Source organism: Octopus bimaculoides, chromosome 4 (genome assembly GCF_001194135.2).
Source record: "Octopus bimaculoides isolate UCB-OBI-ISO-001 chromosome 4, ASM119413v2, whole genome shotgun sequence".
NCBI lineage: Eukaryota > Metazoa > Mollusca > Cephalopoda > Octopoda > Octopodidae > Octopus > Octopus bimaculoides.
The window spans coordinates 10,931,709-10,949,729 of NC_068984.1; the positions used below are offsets into that span (position 1 = coordinate 10,931,709).

Sequence of the window (18,021 nt, forward strand, 5' to 3'; positions counted from 1 at the left end):
CATTCCAAAATGTAACAACATGTGAATTGTTGGCATTTTTTTTTTTTTTTTTCCTTCTTCCATCTTCCCTTTCTTTTGGATTTTCTTCTGTCTCCTGTTTCTGAAGAAGAGCTTTGTTCAAAATGTAAAACACCTTTTCTTTCCTTCCCTAAGCATCTTATTAATACTTGCATGTGCCATGTCCTCGCATTCTTGTTTTTTTGTGTTTGTTCTTCGTCTTTTTTCTCCATTTTTTTTTATTAATTATGTATGTATGTATAAAAGTAAGCTAAAATTATAGGGTTATAAAAAAGAAATTTAGTTGGGTCAGATTTTGTTTTATACCTGAATGTCCTTCATGTTGCCAACTCTTACCTGTTTCCAAGCAAGGTTAATATTTCTCCATGATTGGACATGCTTGTGGAGAAAATCGGAAGCAAATAACACCACTTGAGGGTGATATCCATTTCATTTACAACTGTCACACAGTGTCAAGACAAGAAGACACACACACACACACAGACACACACACACACACACAAACACTTATATGTGTGTGTATGTACGGTGGGCTTCTTTCAATTTCCATCTACCAAATCTTCTCACAAGACTTTGGTTGGCCCAGGGCTAAAGCAGAAGGTACTTGCCAAAGATGTCTCATAGTGGATTGAATCCATAACCATAAGGTTGTAAAGCAAACTTCTTAACCACATGGCTACACCTATGTCTGTAGCCATATTTTGTAATAATTCCTAGCATAGGCATAAGGCCTCACATTTAGGGATTGTCCAGAGTTGATTAGATCAAGCCCAGTATTTTACTGGTGCTCTATTTTATCAATAAAATCACAGCTGACTCACAGTTGACTTAGACAAGATTTGAACACAGAACCTAAAGGGATGCAACCAAATACTGTAATGTATTTTACCTGTTGCCTTACTGATTCTACTACCATTTTGTAGTATTAACTACTCTCATCAGTATTTGGAAGATGGCAATAAATTTTAACAAAATCCTTTGAGTTGTGGTTTATATTTAGTTCGGAAAAATCTCTGGAAAATTATGAATAAATTTTGATCCAGTTGGTCTACTTCCAAATTTATAGGGTAATATAACCAATTTGATCACTTTAAAAAAAAAAAAAAAAATTTCATTTTTATTTTCTAAATATTTTAAATATTTCAATCGTTCAAATATTTTCTCTTGATAATAATATAAACACGTAATACTTTTTATCTGATAAGCAAGATCACCATGTCACAAACAAATTCTGTTATGCATAGCTTTGTTTTTCTTTTTAGGTTATTCATTTTTCTTTTCTTTTTTTTCTTTGTTAGAGATGTATGGAAATTTATGTATTAATCTATAGGAAAGTCCGTTCTACACACACATATACACACATAAATACTGAACAACAACACAACTAACCAATCAATAAACTACACTATTAGAATGCATAAATAATATCTATTTCTTTATTGCCCACAGAGGGCTAAACATAGAGGGGACAAACAAGGACAGACAAAGAGATTAAGTTGATTACATCGACTCCAGTGTGTAACCGGTACTTATTTAATCGACCCCGAAAGGATGAAAGGCAAAGTTGACCTCAGCGGAATTTGAACTCAGAGCATAATGGCAGATGAAATACCACTCAGCATTTCACCCGGCGTACTAACAATTCTGCCAGCTCGTTGCCTTAATGCATAAATAATATTAGCAGATATGGGGAGGTTAAAGGGAAAAAGTTTTTCTTTTCTTTCTCTAAAGGAAAAATTGAAAAAGATCTTTTTTCTGTTCAAAATTGATTCTTTAACTCATATGTATGTAAAAGCCAACTTTGAATAAATTCGAAATTTTTCGATTCCGTCTACCAAATCCACCCACAAGGCTTTGGTCGGCCCGAGGTTATAGTAGAAGACAATTGCTCGAGGTGCCATGCAGTGGGACTGAACCCAGAACCACCTGGTTGGTAAGCAAGCTACTTATCACACAGCCACTCCTACAAACTCAAAAATATGATGGCCATGACTGTGATAGATAATAGGTCTACTCAATCGAAGCTGACCAGGGGTTAAACAACAACAACAACAATAGCAATGTCATGTCCCCACACACACACACCCATCATATATCACCACCACCACTACATAACTGCTGCTGCCATAGATCTATCAGTGGTAGTTTTAATGTTGTAGGCTTTTCAGTAGACATCCACCAACTGCTACTTTCTCATACCATCACTGCTGATACCACTACCCTCAGTACTACATCCCCACCTCCTCCCTATTTCTTTTAATGCAACCTCCTCAACCCGTTTCCTGTACTTTCCTAATTACAATCTTTATTGTTACGTTATTCACTTTAATTCTGTTAATTAATTAATTAATTATTATAATGATTATCATTCCACCTGTTGTTTGTCTGTTTTATAGTCTGAGAAATTCTGTTAATTACTTTACTAACATTTCATACTTAATACTCATAAGCTAACACAGTCCAGTTTAGTTTACCATTTTAAAAATAAGTTGCTGGCATAAGTTAGCTAAAATTTATCGTTCGTCGTTTAATGTCCGCTTTTCATACTGGCATGGGTTGGACGATTTGACTGAGGACTGGTGAGCCAGAAGGCTGCACCAGACTCAATCTGATCTGGCAATGTTTCTACAGCTGGATGCCCTTCCTAATACCAACCACTTGACTGGCCCTCGTGCCGATGGCACGTAAAAGCACCCACTACACTCTTTGTACTCCAAGAGTGTAGTGGGTGCTTTTACGTGCCATCGGCACGAGGGCCAGTCAAGTGGTTCTGGCAACGACCACACTCAAAAGGTGTTTTTTACGTGCTACCTGCATGGGAGCCAGTCCAGTGGCACTTGCAACAACCAGGCTTGAATGTTGTTTTTCATGTGCTGGTAAGGTGACACTTGCAACGATCATGCTCGAACAGTGCTTTTTATGTGCCACCAGCATGATGATGATGATATATATATATATATATATATATATATATATATATGAAGGGCTTCTTTCAGCTTCTGCCTACCAGATCCACTCGCAAAGTTTTGGTCAGCCCAAGGCTATAGCAGAAGACACTTGCCCAAGGTGCCACACAGTGGACTGAACCTGGAACCATGTGGCTCGGAAGCAAGCTTCTTACCACAGAGCCACTCCTGTGCCTATTTTATATATATATATATATATATATATATATATATATATATGTATGTATGTATATAAAATCAACATGATGATCATCATCATCATTTAACATCCACTTTTTCGTGCTCACATGAGTCAGATGGAATTTGTTGATGCAGATTTTATGCAACTGTATGCCTTTCCTGCTGTCAACCCTCACCTGTTTCCAAGTAGGGAAATACAGTAAGATACGTAACAACTGATACAATTAAGTTTGGAGCTATTTGATTTAATTTTCAATCTTGCCAATATCTTCAGGTGTTCTTCTTAAAGAAATTACAAGACTGAAACTTAAGTCGAATAATTCCAAATTTAATTGTGCCATGTGTTATATATTTTTTGTTGTGTTGTATTAATCTACTGTTGTATTGGACGCTATATAACTTGATTACTTATTTTTAAATCATTAAGAAGAAGCTATTAATATTATATATATATATATATATATATATATAGAGAGAGAGAGAGAGAGATGCATTTACTGGTAATGTCAATGTTCTTGGGTTGCTGCTAGTTTACAGCTGCAGGTGAAACTGCATCAAATGCAAAAACGATGCCAAGTTAGGTGTCCTGTAAGAATGGTAAAACTATTTGGCTCCAGCCTGCAATGTCATCAGTTTCAAATCCTGCTATAACCATTGATGTTTTATACACTAACAGAGTACCCTGGGTATTAAAACAGGGTGTGTTGAACATAAGGTAGACGTGAAGATAAGATAAGATGTTTAAATGATAAGTGTTGGATGCTGATAAATAGTGAAGAAAATGACAAAGAGATAGAAAACTTTGTTGAAGTATATGAGTAAGATGCTAAATATCTGCTTCTTGTCTTCGTTAAGTTCTGACTCAGAATTTACAGGTATAATCAAGGTGAAAAATAAATACCCCACTCCTACTTCATAGTTGTTATTGTTGTCTAGTCCCAGGTCAGCCCTAGTCAAAGGTGTTCCATTTGTAATCAACATTTCAATTTCATATAATGTCCAGTGCATTCTTTATTTAAGGTGCTTGGGTGTAATTTGCGGGAAGTTTAACTACCATTTCAAGCATGTTGTGTTATGTGTAGGCTCCCTCCTTGACTTTAACTCCTCTTCACAAATGTGTGATTAGGAGTAGGAAAGACAATTATCCCCTTTGATACCAATCCATTTGAGACCACCCCTACTGCTATGATACAAATTTCATGTTAATTTATGTTCTAAACACTGTCAATATTGACAGTGTATTTCAACAGGAATTTGGTAACGAAAGGTTTTAATATTCAAATCAGCACAGCTTATTTCACTGGGTATGATGGAAAGTGTCAGCTGTCCACAGCCAGCAGACTAAGGTGACACTTGTTCACTGGTCATGCTTCAAGAACGCTGCGAAGAATTCTTGCAGTTCCAAGCAATTCTGATTTTTGTTGATGCTCTACCTTCACACTTGCACCAATCTTTTTCAGCCATGTTGGTAGTTGAGTGCTGATACTTCCAAGTGCACCAATTACTATTGGTATCACATCCTGCTATTATTATTATTATTATTATTATTATTATTATTATTATTATTATTGCAAGCTGTGAGAATTGTTAGCACACCAGGCAAAATGTCTAATAGCATTTCATCTGACCTTATATTCTGATTTCAAATTCCACCAAGATAGATTTCGTCTTTCACCCTTTTGGTGTTTGATAAAATAAGTATCAGTTGAGTATTGGAGTCAGTGTAATCGACTATCCCCACCTTCCCCAAAATTTCAGGCCTTGTGCCTATAGTAGAAAGAAGTATCATTATCATTATTATTATTATTATTATTATTATTATTATTTCATATATGCACAACAGATTAGACCGTTGGAAAAATAATTCCTACCATCAGGCTACAAACAAATAACCTTAGATGCCATGAACCTTCCTAAGTATCCTAGCCGTCTTAAGGATTATTATTATTATTATTGAGTGAGAGAGCAATGCATGCCATCAAAGTGACATTAGGGTAAAATATACAAAGCCCAGTATACTCATCGTGACTACCCGTCTGATAAGGGTACACCAGGCACATGCATCACAACCATATGTGCACAACATGGTGATCTCATATCAAGATAAACAGCGCATGGCCTTGCAGGTGGGGCCCAGTTAGAATTTTCTTCAGGTCGAGTAGCTCATCCCGCTCAAAAGGTCCCTAAATAAATTATTATTATTATCATTATTATTATTATTATTATTATTGTTGTTTTTGTTATTATTACAAAAGCTTATTATTAAAAAAATTTAAATAAACATGCTACATTGAAGTTACTAAACCAAGTATTTCCTTGACTCTTTTTTCTCTTTCTCTTTGTAAAGCAAACTCAATTCTCTTCAATGAAAAGCATTTTGTACTTATTGTGTGTGTTTGTTGAAAAGCAGAAATGCTGAGAAACCCACCAAAAATACTATGACTGGTGTTTTCTATTTATTATAATGGAGTATGTTTTAAAAGATCAACTGTGATTCTGGTTATCCGATTAAGATTCAACTCCTACTGTGCTAATGAACCTGTTTACTAAACCTGCTATTCTGCCATATTGAGCTTCTCTTTGCTCACTTGCACCCTGCAGTATCCTCTATACTTTCGCTACCTCACTTCTACGTTGTCTGCAGTGTTTTCAGAAAATAGTAATGTAAAAATAGTTCATTTGTGATTTAGCTACATGAGGTTTCCAGGCTGTGGACAAGTTTTGCTCCCAACACGATACTAGATAAAAAGATATTTGTGTGCTTTAAGGTTCTGATAAAATAAGAAGAAAGGGAATTTAGAAGAAGGAAGAGAGAGAGAGAGAGAGAGAGAGAGAGAGAGAGAGAGAGAGAGAGAGATTTTGTTGAAAAGGAATTTAAGGATGATAGACTTCATTATAAGAAAATCTAAAAGTCTTGGAGTTACTAGCATTGCTCTAAGAATTTCCTGTCAATTTTTTATTATTAGATTTTTAATTAAATTTTTATATTTTATCAGAACATTTTCTCTTATGGAAATGAATTTGATTATTTAACCCAAACAGGATCAAATTTTCCTATAAAAATCACTAAAATTATTGAGTTTTAAAGCATGCTATCATTTACCAAACTAATAAAGATTTTCTGTTCTATTACTTTCAATTTTCAAACTTTTATTGAAGATGTAAATGGAAATTAAATTTATTAAATATATCACACCATCTATTTATTGATATCACCACCTCTTATCAGTCTTGCATGATATTTCGTACTTGTTATCTCAATCACATGGCAAGTCTATGAGGGCGACTTCATGTAGCTAATCAACCTGCTAGAAATAACAGCCAATTCTTTTTAAAATCATATTCTACCACTTTGATAAATGGAAGGACAGATTAGATAGCGTATTACTAATTACTATTTAAAAGCTTGACCACAAGTTTATTCATAGTTGATTTTGGTCTAAACAACATCAGCCTACAATAAAAGAGTATTCATTAAAGCTTTTCCGTTTTATTTTGGTGGAATCCATTCTCTCATTTTCAAGAAGTGACAACTTTTCTGACTCTGCCAACAACAAAATTTGGCATTTATTTCCAACATTGCAAAATTGGTGAAGAATCATACAACACCATTTTAGCATTTTATGTCTCTTTCCTTTCCAAGTAACCAGTGTTTACAATGGAACCATGTTATGTAAAGACCCTGTTCTCCTATGTCATAAACCAGTAATATCTTACTTACCATCCCCTGGACACTACTGTCTCAAGTCTTAAGGCTCATAGGGCCAGTTACCCCGTTTCCATGGCATTTAAGTAACCAAGATCACAATGTTTTCCCTGAATGGGGCTCCGGTACATCACAGGGTTACTCACTTACAGTGGAGTAGACTGAAGTAATGTGAAATGAAGTGTTTTTCTCAAGAACACGATGGACCCTAATCACTAGGCTTTTGATAAATTCACTGAGAGCAATGGTGTTGCACTTATCTGCAAAACCTTTTGTTTCTAAGTTGATGGCCTACAATAAGTTCGGTTTGTCTCTTGTGTCAGTCTCTTTCACCAGAACTCTGTCTCAAACTTGCATTATAGTAACTGTTGTATACTTTTGAGTTCTGCAAGTGCACACACTTCTGTATATGGAGGACCTTCCAATAACTCACTCCTAGGTTGATTAAATCATCCTCCAATTTTCTTCAGCCTTCTGGTTATCCACATGTAATCTGGTGAAACTTACACTTCTACAATGAACAAAAACTTTGAAAAAAACAATTCAATGGGACGTGATGATCTCCTCTTTTCAAAAACATCAAAACTCAAATCCTTCACATATCAAAGAAATAATATCACATCATTATCTTTACTTTTGACTGACATACAGCTAAAACCCTCAGATCTATTTACAAATGTTTGTTCTCACATCTCTATTGATCTCTCATAGCACTTATCCCAAAGACTAGGCTTCCTTTTTGTGGCCATAAAATATGTCAGCCCTGGTGTTGAAAATTATGGTGGTGGCCATCAAATACTTCAGCCCTGGTCAGTTAGAAGTACATTCTGCATGGATGCACTGTTTACATATGAAGTATAAAGCTGCTATTACATACAATGTAATAATATTGTCTTTGAGTATCTCTAAAATTTGGTATTTCTTTAAGGTTTCTCGTTAACATCCTACCTGAAATTCATTATAAAGGTGTGAGTTGTAAAAAGATATCTTCACCTTCATACTGTCAGACTGCATTATCATGTCTAGGCAAACTAGATTGGTGGAGCCCATCAACTTCCTAATAATACTCACATGAGGATCTGAACTAAGATTGCAAGCTAATGGAACTATTCTTGATTTCTACAATGCTACTGTTGCTTATAGCAGAATTGTTTCACATTGCAATATTTATTTACGACTAGGTGAACAGGGCCACACTGATGTTGCTGACTTTCAAAATGCTATACCCCCATACGTTTTTAGTCTCTGGAGATGATGAAGTTTACCTTTAGAGAGTTCAACTTTGACTACAAATATCTGCATATTTTCTTTTCTTTCCCCAATGGTTTCTTGCCATATGACACAAATCTGTTACAAATGTTTTGTTTTCAAAATATATTAAGATATTGAGGAAACAAATTAATTTTATGGCCCTTTATTTTGTTTTAATAAGAAGTACTTATAGCTACATTGATTTTGTAGTTGTTTTCTTTCTTCAGGTTAGTAAGCTCTGAACTTTACAAACAACAAACCTCTTCATTTTTAATCTTCCATTATCACCTTCAATTCCACCTGACTGTATCCACGGAACTAATAACCTTTTCTAATGTGTATCTGGTTACATTTTTAAGCCATCTGTTGTTATTCTGTAATCTTAAAGGGATTTGTAACTACTGTAACTACCCTAGCAGCAACTCAGGTTCAAATATATTTGTGTGTGTGTTTGTGTGTATTTTCACCTCATTTTGCGCTTTTTTTCTTTTAACTGTCAGTGGCAGGGAGTCCTGTTCATTTAAACATCACAGGAAAACTGCATGAAAGTCAAGCAATCCGTTTTCAATTATTCTTTCCTTTCTTTGGATGTGAGTAAGATTTTCAGAAACTGAAATCTAATGGTAGGCAGATGAGTTACTAGTATAAGAGTATGTGGAAGATAAATCAACCTCTAAAATGCTTAATTTCAATCTGCTGCCATCACTAGGGAGATATGTATCACAGAACGTTTTAGTGTAGCTAGAATTATCTGTAATTTGGAAAATATTAACGGAATAAAGTGATATCCACAATCAGCAGCATCTGTCCAGAAATTTTTTATTGTATCTTTATCTGATATGATTGTCAAAATCTACACGATAAAAATGATTACTCTTGCAAATTACTTTAAAAAAAAATGTACATAACACACACACATATATATATATATATATATATATATATATATATATATATATATATCAGAAAACAATAAAAAGAGATAAAATTATAAGAAACATTTTTTTTAATATTAAGATGAGGATTCTTGTCCTCTTCTCCTTGTTATCACTTTCATCTCCTGCCTTCTCATCATTATTATCATATCATCTTGCAGAAAAACTTTGCATTTATCTGCTGAGTAGATTTATTAAGGCTATACGCTGCCCTCTCTGGCCTCGTTAATGTAGTTTAAATTGTGTTCTGGGATGTTGGAACATTATGTAATATGCCCTGCTTAAAAGCAAGCATAAGGCAATATCTTTAAAAGTTTCGAACTCATGATCTACAGCACTGTAGTTTCACATTCAACCACTAGCTACAACATAGAGTGCTTTATCTTCAATGTGCCAATAAAGTTGCCTTTTTAGGATATGTTGGCTGACTTGCTAGAAGTAGCAGCTAAATTCTTACAAATCATATATTCTTCTGTCTTAAAAATAAACTCATTGATGAAAATAATCCAATGCCTGAAAATAAACAGGATGATCACAGCTGGATTGTCTTTGATCATAATTTTGCTCAATCAGCACTGACCTAGGGCTACAGTTTACTCTCTTAGTTCTTAGTAAAAACCAATTTTTCTCAATAGTATTTTTATTTGTTTTTTTTTTCTTTCTGTTCTTCTGTGACTAGAAATTTTAAGAAAATAAAATTAAATTTGTATATATGTGGCTATGCTTCCCAACCACATGGTCCCAAGATCAGACCCACTGCATGACACCTTAGGCAAGTGTCTTCTCCTACAGCTTCAGGCCAACCAAAGCCTTGTGAATGGAATTGGTAGACGGAAACTGAAAGAAGCCTGTCATATGTATGTGTCTTTGTGTTTGTACCCAACTACCACTTGAAAACTGGTGTTGATGTATTCATGTCCCCCGCAACAAAAGACACCGATAGAATAAGTACCAGGCTTAAAAAACAGAAATAAGTTGTGGAGTTGGTTTGTTTGACTAAAATTCTTCAAAGCAATGCTCCAGCTTGGCTACAGTCTGATGATTGGAACAAATAAAAGATAAAAGACATGCATTTTCTTCCTCGGTTTATGATTTGATATTCAAACTTTTAATAGCATTGGGATTTATCTAGAAGTGATTATCTCCCTTGCAATCACTGGCCTCCAGGGCACACCACGTGTCTATTATTGTTTTAAAGAAAAACAATTGTTCCACCTACAGGTAACTATTTATAACAATATAACATATTTTACGGGATTTGAGAGACAATTTGGCAGTATGTGTAAATGTTATTTCTTTCATGGAGCATATCAACAGCAGTTTTCTTCTCGCATCACATCGGTTCCTTTCACAGTTCTGGGCCAATAATGAACCAATAAAAGAGCAGAATATCTCCTTCAAAAATCTGCAGAGGTTCTGCTGTAAGTAAAAAAAAAGAAAAAGAAAGAAAGAAAGATAGAAACCAGGATGTAGTTTGATGAAGAATATAGGGTTTGAGCAAGATCTGTCGGTGTTAAGAGAGGGATGTCATCTTGGTGCCAGTAATCTAATTTTCTATTTTCAGATCTATGATTCTAGTACTTAGGAATTCTTGTTATTATAACCTCTTGTAATTACATGTATGTTATTGTTGCTGCTGTACTTATTGCTGGATATTTTTTTGGTTGTATTGTTGTTTATATATTTGCATTGTTGTTTATATTTTTTGTTGTTTCTATGAATCAGTTCCTCTAATATATTGCAACACAGCCTCCTCATCATCCTCCTGGCTTTACAAAACTAGCTATTTTATTATTATCATTATTATTATTATTACATTACATATCTTATTTTCATAATGAGATCCATTTAAGTGTTATCGTGAAATTCAACAGGTGCTTTTGATTTTATGAATACCAAAGAAGAAAGAATGAGATCCATAAACCAGGAAGGGTAGAATTGGCGTAGATTATATTTAGATTAGATTGTGGGTGGGTGGGTGGTGAGAAGTTGTGAACTGTAATGGAATTCCAAAATAGATGTAGTTGTAAGGATGGGTGGCGGTGGTGGTGAAACCCTATTAGTGTGAAGTGAATGAAACAGAAAAACTTGATTGATTACAGATTCTTGTAGAATGTTTCTTAGAATCTGAATCAGAAATGGTTCTATTAACACATGGTAGCAACAGCATCATAGAAGAGTCATTGCTTCTATTTTACCTTTTTATTGTTATTAGTCAATTAGTTTAACCATTTAACTAATCAACTGTTTGATTAATTCTTCTGTCAGTCAATTAATCAACTTGGTTTGTCAGAGTTCCTTTGTCACCATTCACAACCTCATCAATGATATGCCCTTTTTCTCCAGGTCTTATGGACACTCAGTACTATTTAGTAGAATACATTTAACTTCTACAAAGTAAAGGTTGACAGTCTGATGACTGTCACTACAAACTTTTTCCTTGTTAGAGAGAGAGAGAAAGTGTGTGTGTGTGTGTGTGTGTCACAGTATCAACTAGACCATCAGATGGTGTTACGCACTGCTGGTCACAATGCACTTTCTGTTCTGTCTTGATTGTGCCAACCTTTTCCATCTTGACCCAAATTGCTTAACTAGATCATCTTTCCATCATCATGGGGCCCTTCCAGGTGGTCTTTTCTAATCTTTTGGATACCATTTGGCAACTTCAAAAGTCCACCTGTTATCTGTGAATTTTGTAACATGTCCAATCCAGTGGAACTTGTGCTTTCAGTACTCTTTGGTCACATCATTCACTCTGCTCTATTCTTGAATTATCTCATTCCGAATATGCTCTCATAATGATATTCCTAGCAGAGACCCTTATATGTAGATAGAGCAGCACCACCATCTGATATGTGGGAGCAATACTACATTAGGACTCGGCCAATGAGGGCTGAAGTATTCTCTGGCTCTGAGGAGCAACACAGCTTTTGTGGTGGCGGGGGAGTTGTTTTTTTGGTAAGATTGTCAAGAAGAATATTTTGTGACTGTCAGGTTTAGAAATTGTAGTGACATTCAGTTGGTGAGTTGGTGATGTTTCATCATTTATAACATCTAAAAAGATCACCAGACAATTACTAAACGTATTTTATATATTAATGAATGCTATATTATTATTATTATTTTTGTTCATCTGTCTTTACATTCTGTTCATCTATCTTTATGTTCTGAGTTCCAATTCCACCGAGGTCAACTTTGCCTTTCATCCTTTCGAGGTCGATTAATTAAGTACCGGTTGTGTACTGGTGCCTATCTAATCAACTGGCCCCCTTCCCAAAAATTTCGGGCCTTGTGCCTAGAGTAGAAAAGATTATTATTATTTTTGTTTCACATTTCTATGTAAGTTCTTACTATTCTTTGTTCTTGCATTGTCCAAAATGTTTTTGCTGCCTTTGAGGCCAATGAAGACCTATTGTTATTATTATTATTATTATTATCATTATTATTATTAAGGCGATGAGCTGGCAGAATCGTTAGCACACTGGACAAAATGCTTAGCAGTATTTCGCCCGTCTCTACATTCTAAGTTCAAATCTGCCTTTCGTTCTTTCTGGGTCGATAAATTAAGTACCAGTGAAACACTGGGGTCGATGTAATCGACTATCCCCCCACCCCCAAATTTCAGGCCTTGTGCTCAGAATAGAAAGGATTATTATTATGGTGACAAGTTGGCAGATTCATTAGCATGTTGGACAAAATACCTGCAGACATTCCTTCTGGCTTTACTTTCTAAGTTCAAATTCTGCTAAGATTGACTGTGTTTTTGCCTTTCATCTTCCCAGTGAAATAAGTACCAGTTGAGCACTAGGGTAGATATAATCAGCTAACCCTTTCCTTCATAATTGCTGGCCTTGTGCCAAAATTAGAAAGAATTATTATTGTTTCATCCAGCAAGAAATAGTATAAGAATATATTAGTTTTTACCAATGCTTTGTAGCCAATTTATTTAATTCTTCCAATAATTGTATAGTTTATTGGTATTGTTGTTGTTGCAGTTTGCATCTTCAACAGAGTCTTTGTCAAATAATCATTATGTTAATGATTAAACATTTATTTTCTAATTTCCGAGAATTTTAATAGGATGCAACACAAGAATTGATACATCTTTTTATTTGCTATTTAAACGGGGGGTTTTTTGTGTGTGTGTTTCATTTTGTTTTTCCATTGTAAACATTATCAGAAAACATGAACTGAGGTAAAAAACCCAGATGTAAGTTATTTTTGTAAAATATTAATTATGTATTGAGATGCAGATCACAAATTTGATCGCAGATATTTTAAAATTCATAATTGCATAATGTATTATATTGATTTCTTGCAAAGACAACATTATGTTTAGGTTTTCTTTGATAGGGAAGGGAAATGGTATCACGTTTGTGTTTTCCATAAGTGTATTGATTTTAAACACTGGCACAAGGCTGCTCTAATTATTAGGAAAGGGGTTTTGTTTATTAAATCATCTCGGTACTTGACTGGTACTTTATACTTCAATTCCTGGAAGGATGGAAGACAAAATCACCTTAGTAACAGAAATGAAGTAAAATGGCTTTTTAATTATAATATTGGTTTCATGTATTTTTAATATGAACTGGGGTGTAGGAGGACTTGGAAATGTCATGAATATTGACCTCTCATTAAAACCAAAAAAAGCAGCCCTTAGGAGAATTTCTATGGACAGGATGTCTATCCATCACAATGTTAACTCCCAGCTATTACTGGTACTCATTTTAAGCTGATTGGACTGGAACATTGTAAAATGAATTGTCTTGTCTAAGAATTGAAACCATGACCAGCAGGTATATTGGATATGGGTACTTCCCTGACATAAACTGGAGTTGTTTTCAGCTAAAACCACATGAAGCAGTGTTGAATAAAATATATTTGTGTAAAGTTATATTTAACATACATTATGTGGGAAGACCTTTCCCCAAAGAGTCATGAGAGAAAATTCTCCACTTAGACAATATATATGTGACTTTTGGTTATCTCACCCCCATTAAAAAATTTCCATTAAAAAATTGGGTTATCTCCCCACTAAAAAGCTGAGTTTATATGCTAACAAGAGATTAGATTAAAAGGGTTAGATCCTTTTGATTCAGTATTTCAACACATTGTTAACTATTGGCCTCCACAATACGCATGGTATGGTTTGTTATAAAAATGTTATCATATTCAATAAGATGTTTAATTTTTTCAGTTTCCATGTTTATGTTTTTTTTTGTTTTTGTTTTATTGAGGGTTAAACAATTTTTTTTATATGGGGGAGATAACCCAATTTTTTTAATGGGGGTGAGATAACCAAAAAGTACCTACCCACACTGAATTGTGAACGAAGTCATTAGAGTATTGAACCCATGTATTTCTGTGTTGTTACGTATCATCAGCTATAATTACCAACTCTGCCTCTCACAGCTTAAAAAAATATAACGTCCTCATACTAGCAAATAGTACATATACTAAGGGGATAATATTCATAACATTTGTAAGTTTTTCCCATCCCAGCTATGGTACCTATTTAAAATATATGAAAAAAATTATAATTAGCAAGTCATTTTACTTAATTTCTGTTACTAAGAAAGTGGGCTTGTGGGTGCTGGTGTCATGTAAAAAGCACTTGTACCAGTGCCGCATAAACACACCCATGCTGATGCTGCATAAAAGCATCTAGTACACTCTGTAAAGTGGTTGGCGTTAGGAAGGGCATCAAGCTGTAGAAACCATGCCAAAGCAAACCTTGGAGCCTGGGGAGTTCTTCAGCTGGCCAGCTCCTGTCAAACTGTTCAACCCATGCCAGCATGGAAAACAAGCTTTAAATGAAGATGATGATTCTTGTTGGGGTTGAAAAAATAAGTAGCAATCAGTTATTGGGTTGATTTTAATGAACTATAGGCCACATTTATGTTGGTACTATTAGCCACAGGTATGTTGGTACTATATATTGACTCTGTCTTATCAAATAAGACAGAGACAGTCCAAGCAGAGTTTGAATGTGACAGAGTGAGACATGGAAACATGATAAACCATCTAATTCACTCACTGCCTCACTGTCTCAAACCAACTCTAAACAGTCTTCTCTGATGTTTTTCTTCATGTCGGAAGGTTGGTGATGATCATGGTGATAAGTAGGAAATGTAAACAAACCTATCAACATTTGATGGGATGAAAACAAACTTGTTTATCTGCATGACATTTCTCTTGAGTGACTGATGAAATGATCCGTTTCAGTGACCAGGGTCAACGTTCACTTGGAGTTGAGGCATTTTGCTTGAGTGGAATTAGACTAGATTCAACAAGAGGTGTTGAAAAGGGGTGTTTAGTAGAAAGAAATAAAAGACCTACTGTATCAAATTCGTTGAAACGATGTAGAATCTCTCTTTTAGATGTGATTTTTGTCTTATGTAGTTTATGCTCTGATATCTCTCTCTCTGTTTTCTGTTTTCTTTAGGACAGAAATTTATTATGAATAGCCATTTACATGACTGAGGTAAAAATAGATTCAAGTGTGAGTGTGTCTGTGTGTAAGCACTTTGTGTGTGTGTGTATGTATGTATGTATGTATGTATGTATATATATATAGAGAGAGAGAGAGAGAGATATAGATATAGATATATGTGTGTGTGCAGGTATGGTTGTGTGGTAAGAAGCTTACTTCCCAACCACATGGTTCTGGGTTCAGTCCCATTGCATGGTACCTTTGGCTAGTATCTTCTACTACAGCCTTGAGCAGAAACTGAAAGAAACTCATTGCATATATGAGTGTGTGTGTCTGTGTTTGTTTTCCCATCATCACTTGACAACCAATGTTGGTGTGTTCACATCCCTGAAACTTAGTGGTTGGGCAAAAGAGACGGATAGAATAAGCACTAGGCTTACAAAGAATAAGTCCTGGAGTCAAATTGTTCGACTAAAGGTAGTGCTCCAGCATGGCCATAATCAAATGACTGAAGCAAATAACAAAGAATATATGTACATGTGTGTGTGTGTGTGTATATATATATATATATATATATATATATATATATATATATATATATGAGTATACATATATATATGTGTGTATAAATGTGTTTGTGTGTGTGTAGTCATGTTTAAAAAGAAGCACTTTTGGAATAAAAGCCCAGATGTTCATTGATCTTGATTATTTTGACAGATTCGCAAAGTACATGCGATTATTTCACTAATAGCTTTTACTACCACAAAAAAAAAATTACAGAATGAAGGAGTGTATCTTGCTGTGTACACTCTTTCGCCAATTTCTGGTGTGTGAAAAAAAAACAATATTTCACAAAATAAAAAAAATATTTGCTTCCTAAATGTAACTATTGTAGCATTTGGTTAGTGACTCACTATTACAAGACATGTCTAGTGATGTGACAAAATGTTCTGTTTCCTGTTTCACCTAAAATTCATTCAATATTTATCAATTATGTTAAATTCTTTATAGTTTATTTTAATTTAGTGTCTTGTTATTGAAACTAATTGGAGCTAATTTCCTAATTAATATCATGTTGTATCCAAACCAAAGTTAATTTCAGACACATGGTATTCTACATCTTTTATCTTTTACTTGTTTCAGTCTTTGGATTGTGGCCATGCTGGGGCACTGCCTTTAATAAATGAACCCCAGTAATTATTTTTAAGCCTGCTACTTCTATTTCACCAAACTGCTAAGATACAGGAATGTAAACAAACCAACATCAGTTGTCAAGCAGCGGTGGGGCACAAAGACACACAAATGCACACACACACACACACACACAACAGTCTTTTGCAGTTTCCATTTACCAAATCCAGAGCTCTAGTGAAGACACTTGCCCATCGTGCCATACAGTGGAGTTGAACTTGAAATCATGGGGTTGCAAAGCAAGCTTCTTAACCACACAGCCATGCCTATTCCTAAAAGCGGTTTTTCTTTTTAATAACCACATCTTTATTTGTTGAATTATTTAAAGACTTGCATATTCAAATATCCTCTTTTTTTTTTTTTTTTTCTTAAGCATGGATTTCTAAAACTTAAAATTGTTTCTATAAACAGCCAAGTTATATTTTCTCGTAGAATCTTTCCAGTGATATTCCATATTTCTGTGGCTGTGTTGATATCATATTACCAAGATTTATTAGCATGACATTTTTTTCTTTTTCTGTTTTTAGGTACATGATAATAATTATTGATTAATAAGATATTTCACATTGCACAAGATTAATAACCATATTGTTTATTTGACGAGTGTTTATTTAAATACTTTTTTTTTGTTGACTTTTTATTGTTGATGTAGGATTTTAAATTAACTTGATCTCTAAACAGACAATGTTAATGGACAATAATTTGATTCAAAATACAAATAAATAAATAAACAGATGGAACTTAAAATTGTCCAAAAAAGAAATAAAGATTATTTCATTTAATTTTCTTTTTTTTTTTTTATTTTTCGTAATAGCAAAAGTGATTATTTAATAAAAGATTTAATTAAAGTTTTAAATTTAACAAAAATGTTATTTGAATCAAAATAACAACAGGAAATATATTTATAATATTTCATCATGTCTGGACAAATAATCTCCACAAAATCTCTAAGGAATGGTTCAAATTTGAAACTTGCCAGAAATGATAAATGTTCACACCGGGCAGAATGCTTCGCTGCATTTCCTCCATCTTTATGATCAGAGTTCAAATTCCTCTGAAGTTGACTTGGCTTTTCACCCTTTCAGGGTCAATAAAACAAGTACCAGTTGATCACTGGGGCTGATGTAATTGACTTACCTCCTCTCCAAAAAGTACTGGCCATGTACCAAAAATTTGAAATCATCATTATTATTATTATAATTATAATTATTCATAGAAAATGTGTAAATGAAAATAAAGTTTATTTCGTAGCTGAAAGATTACTGAATCTTTTGATACCTCATATGTTAAAATTAGCAACTCAGTTTTCGAATGCATAAGGAACACACACACACACACACA

General features: G+C 34.3%; 1 protein-coding gene across 2 annotated transcripts in view; it reads left to right on the forward strand.

Moving 5' to 3' along the window:
* The window catches only part of LOC106872181 (membrane-associated guanylate kinase, WW and PDZ domain-containing protein 1), a 709,375-nt gene that overhangs the window by 379,906 nt on the left and 311,448 nt on the right, over positions 1 to 18,021 (forward strand). The window lies entirely within an intron of this gene.